The sequence below is a fragment of the Hypanus sabinus genome, chromosome 31 (genome assembly GCF_030144855.1).
Source record: "Hypanus sabinus isolate sHypSab1 chromosome 31, sHypSab1.hap1, whole genome shotgun sequence".
Lineage (NCBI taxonomy): Eukaryota > Metazoa > Chordata > Chondrichthyes > Myliobatiformes > Dasyatidae > Hypanus > Hypanus sabinus.
In genome coordinates, this window is record NC_082736.1 from 8,524,742 (window position 1) to 8,546,041 (window position 21,300).

Here is a 21,300-nt window from a genome sequence, read left to right on the forward strand (position 1 = left end):
GCTAACTGGAGAAGACACATTTCCGCGTTGTGTACATATATATAAAATGATATTAATTAACCTCTGAACCTATGTGAATGGCAGTCCATGGGATCTGCTAAAATGTAACATGTGCCGATATCGATGACAGTGATGAACATGGGACTGAATGCACGCAGTATATGGAATATGCTAGATGATCTTACGGCACATTTAGAGATTAGTTGTTATGACGCCGTTGGTATGTCTGAGTCATGGCTGAAAACATATGACAGTGTGGCGCTTAACGTCCAAGGATAGGTCTTCTGTCAAAAGAAATAGTAAAGTAGACAGAGCGGTTCTGTTATCTGTCTCAGTAAAAGGGAAACAAAATCCATTTAACAAGGTGTTGTAGGATCGGAACATATTAATACTATATGTATATTGAAGAATCCTGAAATCTGTGAAGACTTTTATACAGATCATCGAGCGTCGCCAGGAGTTGGGCTATAAGGTTTAGCGGGATATCGAAAGGTTAGTTAAAACGGACAATACTTCAATTACAATAATTACGGCAGATTTCATAATGTAGGTAGGTTCAATAAAACAGGCTTGTATTGGCACACCAAAAGAGTGATTTGAAGATTACCCACGAGATGCCTTTTTATAGTGCTTATGGTTGATCCACTGGGGAAATGACATCCTGGATGTGATGTTGTATAATAAAAGAAACACTTGGAGAGCGATTATATAATTCACCGTGCAGTTTCAGTAGGAGAAACTAAAACGTTACATATCGATATTACAGTAGAGTAATTGGAAGTGGAGATGCAGCAAAAAATAAATTGGCCAGAAATGATTGGAAGGGGACACTAAAAAGGATGAAAGGAGAACATAAATGGCTAATAGTTCTGGATTAAATTCGGAAAACGCAAGAAAAATATCTCCTAATGATGTATAACTAATTTAGCTGTACGATCATGGAACCCTAGATGACAAGTGCAGTCTTCGACAGATAAAAAACTAAAGACAGAGCATGTAAAATAGAAATAACATAGAGGGCGGAGGTTGCTCATGATGGCGATAAAATGCTCCTTCTTTCCTTGCATCTTCGGTTGCAACTCTATTTGGATTTTCATTATCTCTACTTTTATATTTGTGGGTTCTTTTGAAGACCGTGACCTAGAGTTACACTCTGATATCGGTGCTCTGAGATCTCGTGGATCCGGAGACAGCAGATTGAAGGCAGGAGATTAGTGTGTCATGGGAGTCGGACTAACTCTGGCTGTGTTCCCAGAGACCTGAGATCTTTGGGCACATAGCTCGCAAAAAAGAGATGCAATGGACATTTAAAATCATGAACCTGCGAGCTGTTTGTTATGTCTCCCCTCTCGCTGTGAAACGGAGACATCTCTCTTCCATTATTAGGAGAGAAAGTGACTGTGGTATATCGAATACTGGATGAACGAGTAGACTTTGGGTTACTGCATGTCTGTTTCTTTTCTGTTATTTGCTGCACGCTTCAACGCTCGGTGGTGGTGCGAATGCTTGCTTTTTTGCTACTGATTAAGAGCGGGAGGAATAGGATCTGGAGATATTTCAGGGCTCTAACATTTAACTGCCATTCATTTTTTGGGGGCACTCCTCTTTTTCTTTTCCTGGATGGTTGCTTAGAAGAAGCATTTCAGGATGTCTATTGTGTACATTTCTTTGACTTCAAACGTACTTTTGAAACATTTGAAAAAATGATTGCAGAGAATCGGAAAGTTTGAAAAACCAACAGAAGACAACTAAAACGCCACATTTAGAGTAAATATGGAATATGAAGTGAAGTATGCCAACTACATAAAAGACGACAGACGAAGTTTTTTTAACATAGGTATATATGTGCAAGTACATGTATAAAGCATAACACAGCGACAAGAGTAGACTATCGGACCGCTTGAAAATTAGACTACCGAGTTAGTGATTGGGCTTGAAGAAACGGCAGACGAACTTAATCAATATTTAGCGCCAGTCTTCGCTGTTTTTACTCTTTATTTCCTAACGAGACTGATGTCCTTTAACATCTGCCGGATGATGCTGAGGGTTTTCTACGAGGCTGCGGTGGCCAGTGCTATCATGTTTGCTGTTGCATGCTGGGGCAGCAGGCTGAAGGTAGCAGATACCAACAGAATCAACAAACTCATTCTTAAGGCCAATGATGTTGTGGGGGTGGAATCCGACTTTCTGAAGGTGGTGTCAGAAAGGAGGATTCTGTCCAAGTTGCATGCCATCTTGGACAATAACCCCCATCCAATCCATAATAGTCTGATTTTTTTTTCATTCTGTGTCAGGTGCACTTAGCGCAGTTGAAATGAGGATAGTGTGTTCTTCATGCTGGATATTAGAACCAGAGTCTGCCAGGGAACTACATTTGTGTGAATTGCATCCATGGTCGGGACCTCTCAGATCATGTGCATATGGCTTCGGAGGCAAGGCAGAAAAGCCAGCTATCTTGTTACATTTTGCATCAAATTAGATAAGAACTACATGAGAGGTGACCTCATAGAGGTGTACAGGATTATAAGGGACATTGATCGTGTGGATAGTCAGAGGCTTTTTTCCCAGGGCTGACATGACTATCTCGAGGGGGCATCTTTTTTAAGGTGCTTGGAAGTAGGTACAGAGGAGACGTCCAGGGTAACTTTTTTTTTTTACCCAGAGAGTGGTGAATACGTGAAATGGGCTGCCGGTGCCGGTGGTGGAGGCGGAAACAATACGGTTTTTTAAGAGTTTCCTGGGTGGAATCATGGAGCTTAGGGAAATAGAGTGAGATAGGGAAGCCTAGGTAGTTCTAAGGAAAGAACATATTTTGCACAGCTCTGTGGGCCGAAGGGCCTGTATTGTGCTGTAGGGTTTTTCTTTTTATGTTTCAATATTTCTAATGAAAAGCAAAGAGGTCCTGAAGAGAGAAATTTCAGAGACCTAAGCAGGAGGAGTCCTAAAAGTATTAAAGATTGAACTGTTAACTGCGCCATGCGCCCGGGAAGGTAGCAACAGAATAATTTGGAGGATAACATTGTGATCGAGTAACTTGTACAGGAGCCAGAGCTTCAGTTTCTTCGATCACGGAGAAATCTCCTGAGGGTGTATGACCTTTATTCATATGACAGGTTGCACCTGAGCTCATGGAGGATCAATACTTTCGCGGGCAAATTTGTTACAGCTGCTGGGAAGGTTTAAATATTTTTTCCAGGAGAGTGGTAACCGAAGTGAATGGAATCCGTGTATGACAGATGGTAGAGGAAAAGGTAATATTGAGTGTAGTCTGGCTGCCGTGAAAGCAAGGAAGATGATCGGCCAAAATTGCAGCAAGCACGGTGAGTAACAAAGATGTGACACAGGATTGGAGATATTGTGTCCATGTCGACTAAGTGAAGAACCTACCAAGGCGAGAGGAATCTGATGGCAATTTTATGCAGTCAACAATCGGTCGCTGAGATGTGAATTGCAAATTGCAATGTGGAATGGAAAAGATGTGTCAAAAGGGTAGTGTCACGATTGCCAAAGAGGTTTCAGAGTGGATATAGGACCGTTAGAAACTGACCTCAGAAAAGAAAAATGCAGATGAAATAAATGCGTAATTTGCATCAGTCTTCACTGTGTTTTATATTTTACCAGTGCGCCAGATTTTGAACGCCGTGACGGAAGAGGACTGAATGTCTTTGCTATTACTTGATCGAACATGCTCAAAAAGACCCAAAGATACAGAAGTCACCCCGGCAAATGAAGTGCCCCCACGAGCTTGTAGATACACTAGTAATGACATTTCATTCATCATTCCGTTCTGCCGTGATTCTGTTGGACTAGAAGATACCAAATTTCATTCGACTATTAAAGCAAGGAGGGAGACAGCAGGAAGGAAATTATAAACTAATTGTTCTGAAATCAGTGGTTAGGAAGATGGTAGAATTTATTGTTCGGGATGCGGTTATGGTGACACAGTGCACGATAATACAAAATCAGCATGATTTCCCTGAGAATACATCTTACCTGACGAAACTGATGAAATTATTTGAAGAGATTATAAGTAGGATAGAAGCCTTTTCATAAGGTTCATGGCAAGGTGCTACATAGGAAGCTTCTTCCTAGCATTAGATCTTTTTTTTCTGATTGGCTGCCATGACCTGTTGTGTTTCACAATGATCGAATTGTAACTGGTTCACTTCATATTGTACATCAAATACTTAAAATGGTATAAACGGTTTGTTGCACGTTTGCAGGTAATATGAAGATTGGTGGAGGGGCTGGTAATTTGACGAAGCAGCAAGGCTTCAGCAGGACTTAGAAAACCAATGCTGATAAAGGCATGGTCATGCGATTTGCTAGAATATTTTTTATGCAGACTATTTTCTAAATTGGGAAGGACGGTTTGCAAACATTCTCTCACTAGAGGACGTGAATGAGCAGTGACTGCAAGGGATATGAGCCAGTATGAAAATTGATGGGTAGGAAAGAGAATCAGGGAGACAGTGGTTTCTGAAGAAAGGGGAGAGTGGTGAGGGGGAAAGGAGGTTAAGATCCGATTGGTGTTATGATCCTGTTCAAGAAGGCGGAAGTTATGGAGAATGACCTGCTCGTTGCATATACCCGTGGAGTGCTTGCTAAGGACAAGAGGAACTGTATCCCTGTTAAAGAGGCAGGAAATTTGTTGAGGATAGATTGCCGTGAAATTGAGGAGATGACAAAGTGGTAATATCAATAGCAGAGGCAGGGTTACACGATTCATTTAAGTTGGATCCAGAGGGAGGCAGTAATCCATAACATAATGTGCACGTCCATAAACGTCAAATTTTTGCCTACATCAAAATCATGTTGGTGACTGCTCCAGTCAGGAAAAGACAATGACAGCAGAATGGGAAGTTTCCTCCGTCCATGTTTGACGCAAGGAGTTAACGAATCGAATTCCCGGAACCTGTCCTTTTACGGAGTGAGTAATAAATGTCTATGAAGCGTTGGTTTCAGTTAACCAGCAAACTCGGAGTAATCCTCTGAGAAACAGCCCCCCCCCCCCGTACCCTGACATCCGATTTACAGATCGACATTTCGCATTGTTTCTGGTGGGTAATGCGGTTTTTAGCTTTCCAACGCAAGAGAGTTTCTGAATGCAGATCAATCCCCTTGACCAACCATTGCGCAACCCAGTGTTTTTTGCAGGAGAGAGCCGAAGGCGTGGAGGCATGCTGGTCAGGATCATTTTTAAAATCACAAGATGATACAATGGTTCCGGACCACAAAAAACTTGGAAAATTAATTCCATACTTTAAGATGCAAAAGAAAGGACACTATTGACCAGTTAGTCTGATTTCAGTGTTTGGCAAGATTTTGGAGGCGATCATTCCAGCTGGGTTCTCAGGCTACCTGAGGGCAACTAATAGAACATGCTGCACTATGCATTGTTTCCTGAAGAGATAATCTTGCCTGACAAGTCATTAGTCATACACAGAAGAAATAGCAAGCATTATAGACAAAGGCGAATAGGTTCATATGCATTTGATTTCAGGAATATATATGGCAAAGTGCTGCACGTGAAACGACTTAAGTGATCATGGTATTAAGGAAACTATTCGAGCATGGATAACGATTTGCTCATTGGCAGGAGGCAGGGTGAGAATAAAGGGAGCCTTTTCTGGCTGACTGGATGTGACCTGTAGTGTTCCAAAGGAACCAGTTTTGGAGCAGATTCTTTATATGTTACATGTCAACGATTTGGTTAATGGAATTAATGGTTGTGTGGCAAATTTGCAGACGATATCAATGGGCAGGTAGTTTTAGGAAGTACAGATGCTGCAACATGGCAGAGACAGATTAAGAGACCTGGCAAAGTATTAGCAGATAGAATGTAGTAACTGCAAGTTGTTGGTCTTGCACTTTGGCAGCATAAATGAAAGGCTTGACGGCTTTCTATATGGAGATAATTTGCACAAATACTGACTGGGAAAGGGGCTTTGCAGACGTGGATGATTCCCTGAAGGATAACTTTCAGGTTCACTATGGTGAAGAAGATCATTGCGATTTTCGCCTTCATTTCAGTGCGACTAGAATATAAAAGCAAGGATGTTATGCTGATACTTCCGAATGCACTCGTGAGACCTCACTTGAATATCCTGAACAGCTTACAGACTTTTATCTTAAAAACAATGTGATGCAACTGGAAAGCGTTCAACCGATTTCATTGAAGAAATGCAGAATAAAATGACTGGTCATTTAAAAAGTGTCTGATGATTCGGGGGTGGTATTTCGTGGAATTCAGCAGAATGAGGGGTGATCAAACCGAACCCTATAGAATTTTGAAGGGCTTTATAAAGACTATGATCAGAGCACACAGCCTCAGAATAGAGTGCTTTCCTTTTCAAAAAGAGAATACGACTGTTCAGCTAGAGAGTGGTGAATTTGTGGAATTCTTTGCCATAGGCAGCTGTGAAGTAAGTCTCTATGTGTACCTAAGTTAGAGCCTGACAGATTCGTCATCAGGAAAGGTCTGAATGACACGGTGAGAAGGCAGTAGAATGTGCCTGTCATGAAACTTGGATCAGCCACGATGAAATGCGGAACAGACGTGATGGGCAATTTGGACTACCTCTTCTCCTGTATCTCAGGGTCTTATGGTATTATGAATCAGTATTTTTCTAGCTTATATTACCAAAACATAGCAACAATCGAGAAGCATGCACTAATTTATTTCAAAGGCGTCAGCATTGCCTAACAGCAACAAACAAACCCAAACTAATCAACTTAAATTGACGGCTGGAGGGTAAAATGGAACCCTTGTTACTTTACTATTCCCGATCATTCAGGCGTGGACGTGTTACTGTGAGGGCAGTAGCATCCACATCATTCTACTATGATTACATTGAGATTACCGTCCAGTGCATATATTCAGAGATAATGAATTGATAGAAAAATGCCGCAAACCGGAGGGAAAATGGTAATTTTAGGATTATACAATGATTGATTTTTATAGATTTTGTATGCTTTGGTGAACAGTGTGAATACTGAATACTGAACGAATTAGATTAATTCATGTTCAAATGTTTATATACCATGTAATAAGCCATCATAGACAGTCAATTTATGTCTACCAGGCAATAACGTATCCATGAAGTGAGTAATAACTTATTCCATGTTGATTAATGAACGCTGGTCGATTAGACAGTAAGATAGCAAGGTAACGGTCGCAAAGATTTTATTTTGCTAATATTTAATTTGGAGGATTTATTTGTAAATCTCCCCCGTTGATGCAAACAGGTAATTCACTCCATTTTTCAGCTCCTCCCTGAATTTTCTCTGTGTCAGTCCGTAGATACACGTGTTGGTGCAGGTACTGAGAGAGGACAACATAAACCCACATACCTGCAGTATATAGGTCGGCTTACTTAAATATCTGTCTGTGAAGGAATAATTTTCGACTTGCCAATACAAAGAATGTACTGCCGGGGGCATCCAAAGTAATATAAAGTTGGCTGAAAGAACGAACAAAAGAATCATTGACTTTCTCCAGTTTGTCACCTCTGGATCACCGTGATTTTCGCTGCTTTTCGGAAGTACATGACGAACTGTATTTGTCTCCCAGATCTGTTTGACGGTTGAAACATTAAAGATCAGAATAAAACAGATTGGTAATAATGGTGTTACGATGCTGTCGAATACCCGATAAGCTTGCCATAGAGCTGCTGTGTTGTATTCAGCCACGGGAAAATAGCGAAATCAATTCACTGCAAAGTAAAATGCAATGGCCTGGACAAAGCACGCTACAGTCACTGTTATTACCACCACAGTCGCTGTTCTGTTGGTGCAATATCGGTTCCGCATCTTCTGACAGCAGATGGCGACGCAGCGGTCGAAAGTGAAAGCAACTATCAACCAAACGGAACAGTCCCAGGTTTCGAAACTCAGGACAAGTAGCGCAGCGCACGCCGGAGTTACGAGTAAGAAATTGGCATACAAATAAATATAATTTATTCTCTGTAATATAATAACAACAATGACCATCATCAGCCCAGCTGCCGCCATGGCCACAAGGTAGAGAGTGATGCATTTGGAGAGACCGCGTTTCCCACGAGACAGGATCACAATCGCTGTTAGATTAACTGAAACAAGTTATTGCAAATAAATTACTGTCATGAACCATAGAATGGTTATTGAGGCCATATTTTACGTATTTTCAATAATAATTGTTTAGCTCATTTTCTGGTGTCATGTTAACCGTCCATTTGCACTTACCGAGGTGTGCTGCGAATGGACTGATTATTTGATGCTGCGTTTTAATGCACAATTTACGCCGCCAGCTTCACATCCAGTTGTTATAAGGTCCAAGGCTAATAGTAGAGCGCCCTCATAAGTCTCTATTATGCAGTGAAGAAAGGGCTGGTTTCCAGTTCCGGAATGCATGGATATCCAGAGATGTCTCTGATAGGATGGTGTCTTGCAAAGAACGGTAAAGTTGGTGTACAGGTCGGTTTTAAATTCTGACAGTATGACATTATTACACAGCTTTGAAATGAGTCAATAAATTGGCTTCCAATTGAAATGAAATTATTTATTAGCAACATTGGAAGATATATCATGAATGCATTTTAAAGTCAGACTCACATTCAACGTGCTCCACAAAGAACAGAAATACTAACAAGGAGTCCTAAAATCTTAGCTGCCCCATGAAGAGAGAGACGCCAAAATTACGAATAGATGCTGCGTGAGAGTTAAATAGTGTTTGACCGAGACTGGCACAATCAATGAAACAATCAATTAATTTTAAAGAAATACTCGATGATTAAGCTCCCCACATTCAGAAAATAGCTTGTTAGATAGTTTAGGCTAAAGTAACAAACGAAGTCAATCATGAACGAGAATGTTATTTCAAAAGGACGCACAGCATTCTCCTCGGTTCAGCAGACAATCGCGCTGGAATGAGGAAATTAATGGAGTCATTTGTTTGCTTTGCTTTCTCTGCTATAGAACATGACCAGTGAGAAGGAGTAATGTTCGTTTATTGAAAATCGAATTGCAGATACCAAGGTAACTCATCTCAAATATTCAGGATCGAATAACTTTCAAAAGTTGACAAACGTTTATATAATGCAATTACAGTTAGAAATCGATGTGAAACGATAATAAGATTTATTCATTTCACTGAATAACATTGCAGAACATATATATATATTTATGTACAACTTAAACCTAAACCAGATGTATTACTTACATATGATATATTTCTACTCCCCAAGGTCAAAGAGAGAAGTCACGACACAGAGCAGTCTTAGTGATAAGCGGGTGTGGTGGGACATTGTTGTCACTATTGCGTCTTTGCAATCTGTTATGATAAAGTCCTCGTGATGGATCGTAACGTGAAATATCGAATATTTCCTTTACTTTAAAGATGCTGCCTGAGTTCCTGAGTTCCGCCAGCATTATGCGTGTGGTATTTTCCTGTCTGTGCATTTCGTAAGCATAGGTAAACATCTGTAGCAAGCAATTGTGTTAACAATAGTACACACTGGTAATGTAAGCTTAGGCTAAAATCACATTAGTACATATATAATGTAAAAAAAATCTCCATCATATACCCATGTAGAATGAAAGCGTTAAATTAACGCGATCTACAATTAAAATTTAAAATAATAATGAAGATTCATTTCCGTCGTCCGAAAAATGCACTGCATCGGAAATGCATTTTTACAGTCATGATACTGTTCATCTACGATGTTCTGAAAGGATGACAAAGACATAACCTTACCTGGGACACCGAGTGCTACACGCACCGGACAGTACAGTCTGACAATGTTGTAAATTGCGGAATATCGCATTTTCGCTCTGAAGCAGCGATCAATTTTACACGTTGCCCCAAATGGCTGCATCTCCTGCTGGGAAGAGTCCTTATAAAATAGTCAGAAACACTCTTAACTCAGTTAGTCTAACTAGACACAATCCACTAAACAACCACGCAGTGTCAACTATTTTTACACATGTGTTATTGTCTATTATTTATCATTATCTACCTATCTTCAAGGAGAATTAGAATGAAAATCATTTTTGTAGCTTCGATACATAGTCAGCGTAACGTGTCAGTGCAGTTCTCTTTTGCAATGCTTGAATTGTTAGCTACACATTTTATTAATATATTCTTCATTTCTTTTTGGAAAACAAACGCTATCTCTTTCTGTTATAAAGATTGTGAATATCAGTTGTACAAATAAGATGAAGTGAATTCAATGTAGGTGAGCTGTGCCATGTGCCTTCCTAGGAGAAGACAACATATTTGCCGCCTTGCCTTTCAGTGACGTTAGTGCTTCGGACGTCAGTATTCGCTAGTTAACATTTCGAAAATGAAATTTGATTGCATACCTGAATGCATCATGAGTTCAAGAGACCTAATAAATCTGAGGAACTGCTCCAGATTCATCACCTTCAGTATAATGAAATTCCTCCTCACCTCTGTCCTAATTGGACGTCCATCTGTTTCGTGTCATGCAGACAAACTTGTGAAGTATCTGAGCACCATGGTTGTCGTTAACGTAGAAGCATCGGAGGTTTTGGAAAATCGTTTAATAGTTGAAAAAATCTTTATTAGGTCGACCTTAGTTCACCTTGTACAGTTCCAGTTATCACATCGGCGCAAAGATGAACATAATCTGGAAATGGTACATACTATGTTTTTATGGATTTTTCTTGAACTGGAGGGTTTGAGTAAGATGCCAAGATTAGATTTACGGGGATCAGTTTTCCTCGGTGGTTAGTGGCTGAGGTAAAGCGGTACAGTTCAAAATGTGGCTCAGAATTTCATGCAGTGGGATAGTTTCATGTATAGGGACCGCTGGGTTTTCTTGCAGGGCAGATGTGTCCGTTGCCAGGACGGCAGTTTTCAACTACGATGAAGGGGAGCAAAATCCCTCAGCAGTACTTTCGCTGGCATCACTTGCTATAGTTTCTCTTTGTTTGGCAAGGTGGTGAGAATCAATGCCACAGGTCAATAGAGACCATCCAGCCGTCGGCGGGGGGCGGGAGGATGTCGTGTAATGCTGAAGGGAATTTCAGCTGGACCTGGACAATGGTGGGACTAAGATGCTGAAGGGCTTATGTATTTTGTAACGAAACACCACCGAGTGGATTTACAATGCCAACCACTCCGCTGTGCAGAGAAGACATGGACAACCTACTAATATACCGTGAACTTCCAAACCACCACGGACCACAGTCAGCCCAGTACGGACAGGAAGCTTTACACTAGCCTCTTGCAACACAAGGACGACACAGAGCGGCATAATCCACCGTTTGTCTTGTTTGTCAAGGGTGATTATTCCAAGACTGAAAGCTCAGTGCCTGACCCAACCAACACTGATCTGCGAAACATTGAAGCTCGCAAACCTCCAAACACGATCTTGGAGGATCACCGACACTGCGCATTTCCTTTCCCTAAACACCAATGATTCAGTGGCACGGAAACAGAGTCAGCCCAGTAAAATAACAGCACTCCGCAGCAGAGAGTTTAGTGAGTAGAAAAGAAACATGGCGGGGCCACAGGATTCTCCAATATCAATAAGGTGGGCCGTTGAAGGTACGTATATAGTAAAACCAATACCGACCCCTTTCTGTGTATCACCACACCCCTCTACACACACATACGCGCACACATATTAGACAGTACAAACACAGTAGTTATCTGTACTTAAAATGAACTGTATAAATGAAGTCATTCACTGATGGGGCACGCACACGTTTTAACTAACTGTGAGCAATCTAACCTGCCAGCATTCAGCACGATGGTCCACTGGTAGATGTGAATACAAACCCAGCAGTTCCTGAACAAAAATTAGTGAAACACAGACATTTTGATACGAACAATCAGCTGCCTCACGCTGGGTATCTTTCAGGATTAAACTGGAATCTCCTGATATGACCTAAAATTCACAACAGGCATATTTCAAGTCTCCACACGAGAAATTGTCTTCTAAAAAATCCTGGGCCTGCGTCGACATGGATTTATGTTAACCCTACTCGCGAAATCGAAATAGCTTCTCTGGCGAGAGACGTGTAACTTGTGGAACGCAACATGGATCATTGATTCTCTGCAGGACAGGCTGTAGGGTTCATACAGGTGTAAGGTGGAAACCCGGAATATGGAACGTAACTCAATCAACATGCTGGAGGAAATCCGCAGGGTCAGGATTTAACCATGACATCGATGTTTTGACCGATAACAGTATAGGCATGATCCAGACCTGGTGCAAGTTCCATGCCACTGAATCATTTGTATTCTGGGATAGGACAGTGCAGCATCTGATCGTTCAAGTTCGGCTTTGGAGTTTTGCGAGCTCCGATGTTTCGAAGAGCTCTGGGGGTTGGGTTAGTGACTTGGGATATGAGTCTTGGAATCGTCACCCTTGGCAAACAGGACAGGCGGTAGACACCATGCTCAAAGTGTTCCAACGGTCCTCCACGTTTGGATTTCAGCACTGGCTCATAACTAAAACTGGTAAAATACCGTAAAATCAATACACATTCCTTATACAATATCTCTGTTTGCGGCCAAGGATAGTCAGCATTGTTGGGCATTCTTGCTGCTCCTACCGCCAGTGGCGTTACAGGCAGTAAGTGATGACTGCGATGGGGCTGGGCTAGGGCCCTCCAAAATGCTAGTGGGTGGCAGTGAAGAAACATGTAGACAATGCATGGACAAACATATAAACAAAAACATTGTTCTTGCAGTGCGACTTTAATTTTCCTTGGGACTCCGTTTTTATTGCACGAATGTCATTTGAACTTACACCTCTAACCTTAAAGGTCTGATCTTCTACTTTTTAGCCCTCGGAGAATGATATCTATACACTACCCGATCTATGAGACTCATTGCCTTGCAAATTGAGTCATCCTTATATTGTATTGTTCCAGAGCCCGTCATGACATCTGCATTTCTAAACACCCTATCAAGCTGGGCAGCCACCTCCAGGAAGCCACAGACTGAATCTTAAGGTTCTTCTATACATCAAATCGTGAAAAAAATCTATTATCAGCACTGTAATAAAACTTATTTTGTCTCCAAAAAATCCATAACTCAGACTTGTGGAGAATAAACTTCATTCTCTGCTCACATCACTAAAGGCGACATCAGCCACAGTCTCAGAATTTCACACTGTCAAGAATATCTGCGGATGCTGGAAATCAGAGGCTTTACCTACACAATGCTGGAAGAACTAACGGGGCAATCAGCACCCATGGAAGAGGGAAAACTCTAGACTTTTCGGACCGAGACCTTTCGGCAGGAGAGTATTGCACACACCCATATCTTCATGCACGTCACAGACCTCCAGAGAGCATATGCTCAAACAAGCAATATTCAATGGAAAACTCATATCTGAACCATAGAATAGAACCACAGAATGTATGCCTTTGTCAGTGATAATTTCTCAGACGCTCAGGATTCACCCAACAATTCAATCAGCCCTTCTGCTGATGGTTGTTTTGTCAAGTTTGACACCACAACAGAAGCCTTCCTATTCTCCGGTACCTCATCTGTACCACAGGAGGTTCAAATTCTGATCGTCACAATATCCGCTCTCCAATCGACCTTGCTTTGAACACGGTCGGGCTAGTTTTTAGATGAGTTGATTTGTTGGTTTGTAAAGATGCAGGACAAAATTGTTTCCCTTTGATACGTTTCTCTGATCATCTCAGTCTGTTCTTATATTCTGGTTTGGTACCTTCCCCAGAAATCAACTTTCCTGCTGCAGGATTCAATAAGGTGACGGCTGGTCTCCAACTTAGCACCACTTTCTTTTACTGACCTTAAATGCATTGACGCCAATAATTATCCGGTGTTATCTGAGACTATTTAATTCAGTCTTGGTGAAATTCAGACTTTCTAGCACAATGCGACATGAAACAATAAATAACATCAAGATTAACCCATTCTGATTAAATATTACACAATAGCCTTCTCATTACTCTCTTAACTACCGAACCCTGATCGAGTTTGTGTCTCTTACTGACAGGGGGAAACATCTTGCATTCAGCCATCCTGCTATTTCACTTCCAAGTCTTTATGTCTCCTTCGGAACCGACCTTACTCTCCTTGCCTATGCTACTCTCATACTACCAACTGACATACTTATAAGCAGTCCAGTCTGTTTGCGAAACTCACTGTTTTGCAGACATATCCTTCTGGAGGTATGCAGATCAGACCTGTACACAATATTCAAAGCGAGGCCTGATAAAGATTCGTTTAAAGTCGCTCTATAGTTTAAGTGTTATGTCAACCGAATAGATGACAGCATTGCTGGCTTTCACATACAGTATGCATATACAATATAAACCGGATTTCAGATGAGTGGCTGGGGTGAGGGTAATGTTTACTGCTTGAACGTGGGGGGAGGATATGTTGCTGTTTGTGCCGGGGTGGGGGGGGAGGGTTTGTGTCGTTAGAGTTCTACCTTTTGTTTTTATCATTCCTTCTTTGAGGTGTTATTCTGTTTGGAGGATATCTGTAGAGAGCAAGAATTCAGTTTGAATATTGTTTGCATTCTCTTATATTATTTGGAAACCTTGTTTGAACCATTCAACAAAAAGTGTGTTAAAGTATTTACATCGAATGCAGTGGAATATGCAATAGATAGGGGTCCTGATGCATGGTCTCCGCCAGAATGTCGACTGCACTCTATCCAAAAGATGCTGACTGGCCTGCCATTTCCTTCAGAATTTGATGGGTGTTGCTTTGATTTTCAGTACTGCAGATTTGCTTCTTTTTGTATAGGCAATCTAAGGAGTCAGTTCCAGGTATTCTACTAATTATGTCTCAGTAATATGTATTTACTATGTATTGATGCATTACTTGCAAACTGTATTTACTTTTGTACATTAGTTTTTCGACAGAATTTGTGTGTAGATTTTCATAGTTTCTATTGTATTTCTGTGTTCTACTGTGAATACGTGGTAGGTAATAAATCTCAGACATCACATTGTATTGTGACAAGTGCATAATTTGATAAAAAACTGTAATTGAACAGAGGGTATATGGAGTGCGCTCCAAGAGGAAGTGGTAGGTGTAATTACAGTTGCAACGTGTAAAATAACATAACCGAGTAATTTGGTTTGGATAGCAGAATGGTCTGTTTCCATGCTGTAAGTTTAGTTGGAATCGCAGTTTATATGTTTTTAATAGTGTTTTCAGCAAAACTAAAATTCTATTTTTTATGAACATGCAATTTGTATTTTTTTAAACTCGTATACTTTTAGAATGTATCGTGATCGTCCCCAACTATTGTTCGAGAGTAGTATAGAAGTTAGATAACGGGTTGTCACATTTTCATTTTTCATTGGGTACAAATTTGGAAAATTACACACATCTGTTTACTATGCATAGTTACATTGATTCTTCCTAATTCAGGCTAAACACGAACACAACTAAACATAGGATTGGACAAGCTGTTTTATCTGACATACAGGATTAAAGTCAATTCAATTCAATTGAAACTGGCACAAAGCTTTAGTAGTCAGAGAGAACTTAAGAAGTTGGCTGAATAAAGTAACATCATCGGGATCAGCATTGCGGATCATACCTAACTGAATGCAGCCCGGCAAAGGATAAAAAGTTTTGTGAGACAGAAGAGCTTTCTCGGAATATTCACGTCTGCAAATTTGGCGAGATATACTGTTTAGTCTGGCCCACTGGTACGGAAAGTAGAGCTATTTATTTGGAATCAAAGAGATTGAGAAGTGAAACGAGGGACAGTCCCTGATAGTAAGAAGAATTGACTCTATTGAAAGCCTGAGCAGATGTATTATCCCAGGGCGCAAAGTGCTAATACTGATGTGCAGAATTTTAAGGCGATTGGACTATGTCAAATAATACAGAACAAGAAACTGGCAGCACATTACAGGCCCACAATGTTATGACGACTATCTAACATATTCTAAAGACTTCCTAGTATTTTCCCAGCGCATTGCCTTTTATTTTCCTAAGCTCCGTGTACATATCTGAGAGGCTCTTAAATGATCCTGTTCTATCCGTTTTCACCAGCGGCGCCGGCAGGGCATTCGACGCACCCATCACTTTCTCTGAAATACTTACTTCTGACATCTACTCGGTACAAATTTCCAAGCAACATAAAAGTATGGCCCTCGTGTTAGCTATTTCAGCTCCGGAAAAAAAAAATAAACAAAAACAATAACAACTCTGGTTTTCCACACGATCAATGCCCCTCATCATCTTATACACTTCTATCAGTGCACCTCCTCTCATTTCCTGTCGTTGCAGTGAAAAAAGACAAAGTTCATTCAACCTTTTCTCATAAGATACGCCCTCCAATCCAAGCAACATCCTTGGTAAATCTGCTTAAAATTCTCTAAAGTATCTACATCCTTACTGTGGTGAGTTGACTAGAACTGAACACAGTAATCCACGTGGGGTCTGACAAGGACTTATGGAGCTGAAATTCACCTTACGGGTCTTGAACACAATCGCACGGTTGACGAATGCTAACACACCACGCGCCTTCTTGACAAAACTGTTAAGCTGCAAAGCAGCTTTAAGTATCCTCTTAACACGGAGCCCATGATCTCTTAGATCCTCCATTACACTGCCAAGACTCTTAGCAAGTCAACGGATGTTATTTCTGTTTTCTTTCTTTTTTTTGTTGTGTGCTTGGAATCCGCTGCCGAGTTTGTCAGTCGAGGCAGATACATGACGAAACACAAAGATAGGCGCATCGACGACAGAAACGATAAATTCTCTAAAAACACTGACGGAGATAAATCGCCAGGACTTGATACTACACTATTGATAGAAATAATTGACTCAGTTGTGGATTATTATGAAGTTTGCCAAAATTTTCACCAGAACTTAAATTCACTGAACGTGTGGGTAGTAAATAGTAGATGAAGTTTTGTACATTGCGAATTCAATTTCGAAGGTTTTCTTCAGAATACCTCGCCATATAACAGTTTTGCTGTTACGGCACGCTCATACTCTGCCTCAGGATATGGGAGATCAGAAAGCTCGTCAATGTCCACGATAACTTCACATGAAAGAAGCTGCAGCTCCGGACTGACCATGCGTGGAAATGGAAGTGGATCTCAACAGACCAAGGATGATCTACAACACTGACACCAGATCATTAATTAGATGGTCACACCTGTTGTATGCTCAGAGTTTGGAAACGGGGCAGTGGGATGATGTAATGGTCTTGTGAGGTGTTGGATGGTGTAATTATCTCTTGACCGTGAGCTGATGCTATGTCCAGTAATGGTATGTTACAAACCGTATATAAAACGACCCGCGGTTTGTTACGCGGTTCTCATTTTTATTTTTGATGCAACTTTGTTGTTACCGGTCGGAAATGTGAGTGTCCCCTGGTTTTGTTTGTTGCATGTTTATTTTTCCCTTACTGTCTAGTATCGGAGCGTGAAGGCATTGCCGGATTTATCGGAGTTCACAGGATTGGATAAAAGTAAATGTCGAGCAGCGTCTTGGGAATAATCGAACTTTTAATTTTACTTCGTTCAGGAATTGTGACATGCATATTTGAGTTGAACCCCGACAAGTTCAGGAAGGTTTATGGAATGACCACTCTCCAATCAAAAGATCAGTTCTTTTTTATTTCCTCGTGACATCTGCAAAGAAGGCTTCTCCCTGCGTGGTGTCGGCGGATGTTCGTTACTTCCAAGGAATCGTTTGTTTCGGGGAAGCCTCTCCATACTGACTGGTTAAATCAAATGGACTTTTGAATTTACCACTTTTAGTCTATGCTTGTATGAGAATTCGTTAAGAAGAGTTTCTGCCTTTGAATGATTCTTAGATATTGCCGCATAACTGTTTTCTTCCGGGTAAGTTAGTCGTTTGTTTACTTTTCTGAGTTTTGAGCTGAGGTAATGAATCTCGGGATTTGTTTTAAACCCTGTTTCAGTTTCATATTCATTGCTGCTGCATCCGGAACACTCCAAGCTTTAGGATCCCCATAAGCATAGTGATCCACCGCGCGAGACAAATGGAAGAATCAGACAGGGCTGGGTACCCCAGTGACTGCTTCCCTTACAACAAGTAAAATGGGGATTGCCCTATCAGGTCACAACAGCAGCGGTCAGGCTGCTTGCACTGACAGTGTCTGTGATGCTCAGCAGGGGTGGAAATATCTGGCAGGACAGCACTCGATGAGGACTCAAAAAGACTGTAAAAGAGATACGACGATGGTGTGTTTCCGGAGCTGGAAATGGACTGGGGAGTCCACCTGCAGGATTTCTAAAGGTCAACTTGCAGTCTGAGTTGGTGGTAAGGAAGATTAAGTGGAATGTTAGATTTGTTTTGAAAGGACAAGTATAGGAAAGCAGGATGAAATGCTTTGGTTCAACAAAACATTGATCAGTCCGCCCTTGGATTATTGTCATCAGCTGAGTGCCTCATATTACTAGAAATATCTGCTGGCATTGGAGAGGTTCCAATCGAGGTTCACAAGAATGATACCAGAAATTAATGGGTTAATGTTCGAGGAACAATTGATGACTTGCGGCTGTAGTCGCTGGGGTTGTGAAGATTAAGAGGGATACATTAATACTATTGAATTTTGAAAACAAATGCAGTGTATGTGGAGAAAATGTTTACTATAGTGAATGTAGTTAAGACCAGAACGCACTGTGTCAGAATAGAAGGACGTCCAATTAGTAACGAAATGAAGAGTATTTCCTCAGCCTGTAGGCATTAAAACTGGAATTCATTGCCTCAGACATCTGTGGTGGCCAGATCATTGGGTAAAAAATTAAGATGGATAAGTTTGTGATAAGTCAAATTTTCCAAGGGTTATGGGAAAAGGCAACGGGTGATTTTCAAAGGGCTAATAAATCACCCATCATGGAATGGTGGAGTAGAATCAATGGGCTGGATGGCCTGAATCCTCCCTTTTGTCTTATGATCCAATCACAGCCATAAAAGATGCATGGCTGAGGACTGTGCAGAATGGACGGCTCATTGCTACAGGATACAACGATTCTGGTAAGCGGTAAGGATGTGTTACCCGCTTCAGAACAATAGTCTCAAAGTGCGCATCCTCCTAAGATGAATCATCCAGTCTGGCCTGATATATCCCACTTAGACTTAATAAGCTCCTATTATAGAAATGTCTACAGTAGGCAGGAATGTCTACAGATATTCAGAGAGACTGCTGTTGTTGTAAAAATAATAAGGCAGTATGAGTAAGAGATCTTAACTTTATATTATTGACTGGGCCTAACATCTTGTAAAGGTGAGGAGCTGAGTTTGGGAAATGTGACCTCGATAGCTTCCTTCATCAAGATTCAGACAGTAGGTCTTGAGAGTGTACAAGGCTAGACCTCCACCTGCAAAGTAAGGTAGTGGAAGTGACAGACGTGTCTGCCGGTGAGCACTATGGCTAGAATATCCAGAATGGAATCCTTTAACACGCTAACCGGACCAAAGCAAAGTTGGGAGCCATTAAGCGGGATCTTGCAGTTTGACTGGGCAATACTGTTCACATAAAAAATTAATCTACCAAGTGGGAGGCCTTTAAAAGTGTGATATCAGGAGTTCAGAAACTGCTTGTTCCTCTTAGTGCGAAGGACAATGCTGACAGGTTTCAGGAAATCTAGTTAATGACAGATACCAAGGCTCTGGTTGAGAAAGTGGGAGTCATATATCTCACACATAAGGAAATTTGAAATACTTAACTCTTGATATAGACAGAGTGGACAGCAAGCGCCTCTTCCCCAGGGAACCACTGCTCAGTACAAGAAGACATAGATTTAAATTAAGGGGAGGGAAGTTCAAGGGAGATATTAGAGCAAGGTTGTTCACTCAGAGAGTGGTTGGTGCCTGGATACACTGCCTGAGTCAGAGGTGGAGGCAGACACACTAGTGAAGTTTAAGGTGGGGGTTATATGTGAGGCAGATTTGAGGGCGCCGAACATTGTGCGCCGAAGGGCCTGTAATGTGCTGTGCTATTCTATGTCCAATGATATCTACAGGTGTACATGTGCCATTCAAGTTAGGAGTGTAAAATCCGGACATGACAAAGATAGGAAGGACAAGAGGAAACAAATGCCCATGAGAATCTATAGGTACCTGAAGCACTGCAGGGACGTTGGGGATAAAATATTTACTGTATGCGATCAGCATGACCTGTGGATGGAAGAAAGAACGCTTATTAAAGAATATATCTTTAGTTCTTTATTGTATAGAAATTGATGGAAGTTGTCACAAGAACGTGGCTGGGGACGAACCCAAAAGCTGGACACAATAACCGAGACAGGGTCGGGGGTCGGTAGCGCAGTCACGAACGTGGAACAGGTATTCAAGAGAATTATTACACAGAAACAAGTTTTACGAAGATTATTACGGGAATGGTGCGAAGCTTAGAACCGTGAGTCCTAAGGAATCAGGAAACGAAATTTACACACACTAGAAAAATTCAACGAACTGACGAAGCAATACAGTGATGCGACCGTTCTTATTCTCAGTTCGAATGGAAAAGAGGTGTGCTACAATTAATGAAAACTGCGAACAATTTGAAATTAGTCGAGGGAATAAAACCTAATCCGAATAGTGATAGCAAGATGGGGCATAGTCAGACGGGACCATGACTGCACCCCACCCTCCTCAATGGGAGACTGCAGGCGATCCTCAAGGCTTATCCGGATTGTCCCGACGGAAGTCTTTGATGAGGGATGGGTCCAGGCTAAAGGAGTGGGGAAACCAGGAACCTCCTCTGGGCCGTACCCTCCAAGTCAACCAGGTATTGGAAGTCCCTGCCCCGACGGCGCATATCAAGCAGCCGCCGGACAGTATATGCCGAATGGTTGTCGATGATCCGAACAGATGGAGGGGTTACGGTCGGAGGACATAAGGGGCTGACGCAAATTGCTTTTAATTGGGTAACGTGAAAAGTAGGGTGGATGTGCATACATCTTGGTATTTTAAGTCGAACTGCTGTGGGGTTGATGATACCGACGATCACGGAAGGTCCCAAGAAGCAATGGACGAGATTGTTAGGCTCACCTTTGAGAGGATGACTTTGGGTATGAGCCATACCATCTGCCCAGGTCGATAGTCAGGTGCAGGAGTCCGCTGACGATGGCCAATTCTTTCATTGCGATCGGCTGATCAAAGCAGGGCCGTGAGTGTGTCCTCCCAAACCTTGAGGCACCGATCGACATGGGCCTGCACAGACTCCACTGCAATCTCCTCTTCTTGCATGGGGAACGGCGGGGTGTTGTACCTTCCGATGGTAGTTCTAACGATTGAGTTGTGGGCGTATACCTGCGAGATGAATTGAGGACCTCGATAGGGGTTTCAGTGCAGCCGGA